Source organism: Kryptolebias marmoratus, linkage group LG22 (genome assembly GCF_001649575.2).
Source record: "Kryptolebias marmoratus isolate JLee-2015 linkage group LG22, ASM164957v2, whole genome shotgun sequence".
NCBI lineage: Eukaryota > Metazoa > Chordata > Actinopteri > Cyprinodontiformes > Rivulidae > Kryptolebias > Kryptolebias marmoratus.
The window spans coordinates 29,127,680-29,130,816 of NC_051451.1; positions in this window are offsets into that span (position 1 = coordinate 29,127,680).

A 3,137-nucleotide genomic window follows, 5' to 3' on the forward strand; every position below is an offset into this window, starting at 1 on the left:
TCCTGATGCTCCTGATGCTCCTGATGCTCCTGATGCTCCTGATGCTCCTGATGCTCCTGAAGCTCCTGATGCTCCTGATGCTCCTGAAGTTCCTGATGCTCCTGATGCTCCTGATGCTCCTGATGGTCTCAGGCTGCAGACAAACAGTCTCTGCTTACAAGACTTTTAGAAATCATTTACAGTTTCAGTATTAATAGAAAGATACGGGATGTGAGACAGATCCCCAGTTTTGAATCCTCCAAACTAATCCAGATGTCCTGCACTAAAACGCTGAGTCAGCTTTCAGTTTTCCTCTTTAGCTTCTTCTTCTGCAGACTTTGTTATTTTAGTGTCTCAGGATTAGATCAGGATCAGAGCGCTCTGACTTTTTGAATTATTTAACTGAATTTACTGAAGTTTCCTTATAGAAATACATGAAGATCTGTTTTGTCTTTCAGCTCAGCTCCTTCTTCAGACCGGAGCAACGCCTTCATCCCTGCAGACGAGGTTCTGATCCTTCGGTCCACCTCCTGCTCTGTCCCACCATCACTCAGGAACACGAGCTTCTGTATTACAGCCAGAATGTTTGGACAGAAAGAAAAGTCAAACTACCAGGAGAGAAGTGCAGACAGGGCCTAGAACAAACTCGTTACAGAATAAATATTCTTTAAGCTCGTTTTGTCTTTAAATGCACCAGGGACACAGTTGGGACATATTGACAAGGTCAGGAAGCTTGTCCTCCGTGAGACGGGCTGCAGATTTCAGCTGGCAGGCGGAGACAGATACGCTGAAACGAGACTCAGCTGTTTGCCTGGAGACTTGTGAGGACCAGGGAGATGTTGATGTGTCTGCCTCTTCCTGTCCCTGCTGCCACATGGGGACGAAGAAGACATGATGTTCCTCAGATATCAGCTGACCCACTGTGGTCAGCTGATCAGATGGACTCCAACAACCCTCAGAGCTGTCAGGAACTTATTATTAGAACCTGCTGAATGGTTCTCTGTCATAAAATACTGGAGAAATATCAAATGGTTGCAGATTTATTTGTCACTTTTTTAAATGATCAACATTAGTTTTGGGAAGGCTCATCAGGAGTTAACAGTTATTAAATGAGAAACTAACTTCTCAAAGAGTAAAATGTTTCCAAATCTGCAACACAAACATCATCTACCCTCCAGAAGATTCAACCTTTAGCTCCGCTGAAACCCTGGAAAATAAAAACTCTTTGCAGAAAGTATCAGGATACGTACAAAAATGCAAAACTAATTTTTTATTTCTTCTAAACAGTCCATGTTTCCTGTAATCTTGTTTTCTGTCTGAGTGAGTCAGGAGGCATTAGAGCACCTTTGCCAGGAGAGGATTTTCTGCTGTTTTCTGGGAAGGAGGTCATGTGGACACCTCGGAGAAGAACTGCTGACCTTCACAGCTTCATTTAAAGCTTTTAGCTCCAAACACGACTCTGATTCAGTCCTCTTTACAAAAAACACTAAACAGAAACCAGAGAAATCCCTTTTTTATGAGAATACAGCTGAAGAGGCTGAAGAGGCTGAAACGGAGAGGAAAAGGCTAAAAGAAGCCGAACGCTTCTTGGGTTTGGATTCTTTTTATAAACACAAGCTAAAAGCTGAATATGACAAAATCCTAGCTGAAAACTAGAAGTGGCAAATTCTTATATAGATGCAAAACACTAGCTAAAACAGCAAAAGGCCAGCTAGAAGCTTAAAGTAGCTGAAGAAAACAAACCCAGAGGCAGCAGCTGAAGCAGGTTTCACGGAGCTGAAGAGATCCGTGTTTCTATGGGAGACAAATTCGTAAATTAAGTTTCATCTTTTGAAAAGTATCAAAGTTATAAAAACCAAAAGTCAGAGCAGCAATCAGCTGAAGGAGCCGAACGCACGCATGCTGACTCAGCAGCCGAACTGACCTGCAGGAGCTGAAGGTCACAGCCGAAGGTCACAGCTGAAGGCTAATGAGCCGCTCGGGTGGAGCTCCTGCAGAAAAACATGTCAGGATCTGCTCTCATCCCTGATCCTCTTCACACACATATCCTTCTTGGAATCTGAGGCCCGGAGCAGCAGAATTTAATCTGACATCAAATCAAATGTGACACTTCGCTAAAAGCAGCTTCTAACGATCGGCAGATAATCCTTAAAAAAGTAAATCAAATCAAAGTAATCAGAGTAATCAAAGTAATCAGAGTAATCAGGCAAAATGGTTTCAGAACTGCGGCCCTTCAGAGAAATGGAACCGATGCTAACTGTGAGTCGCAACCAGCTGCTTTATTTTAAAAAATGATGGAAAAATTCTGTGTCTTTATAATCAGAATAAACTCAGTTCATGGAGAAGAGTGTCCCCCCCCCTTCTCCTCCTCCTCCTCCTCCTCCTCCTCCCACGTTGCCTCCTGCCACATAAAACAAACCTCATGAGCTTCTCGTGCCCCAGTCTGACCAGACGTGCTACAGCCAGCTGCTGCTGCTGTCAGAGCTCTGGGACCAGGTTTCAGCTGTAAATTATTACAACTCTAAAGACGAATAAAAACCAAATAACTGCAGTGAAGCGTCCACCAGCAGCGGGCAGCAGGACCTGGTTGTCGGTTTAAAACTTGGAGGCAGAAGACCCCTCGCAGCATCAGAACAATCAATCAGCCTGACCCTGTTTGTGTTCTGCTGGGTCCAAACAGCCCCGTCTGTACCCTTGGTTCTGCTGAACATTAATCTCACTGCTGACAGCAGACCTCCAGGACTTCCTGTTTCACCGCCTTCAGAAACACGATGCTGAAGATCAGATGATCAGCTGATTGATAAATCCCCCTGAGACGAGCTCCGTTCTCCTTCCAGCTGGCTTTAAACTGCGTCTCGGCTAAAGGACACACACATCATGTGCTGGAAATCACTGACAAATGAACTTTCACAATTCTACAGTTTTTCACAGCAATAACATTTTAGGAAAAGGTCAATCTTTCACAATCGACATGTTTAATTTCCAACTCTCAGCAGGGAGGAAAAGTTGCATCAAAACACCTCGATCAGACAAGAAAGGAGGTGTGTGTGTTTGTGTGTGTGTGTGTGTGTGTGTGTGTGTGTGTGTGTGTGTGTGTGTGTGTGTGTGTGTGTGTGTGTGTGGGTGCGTGGGTGTGTGTGTGGGTGCGTGTGTGTGGG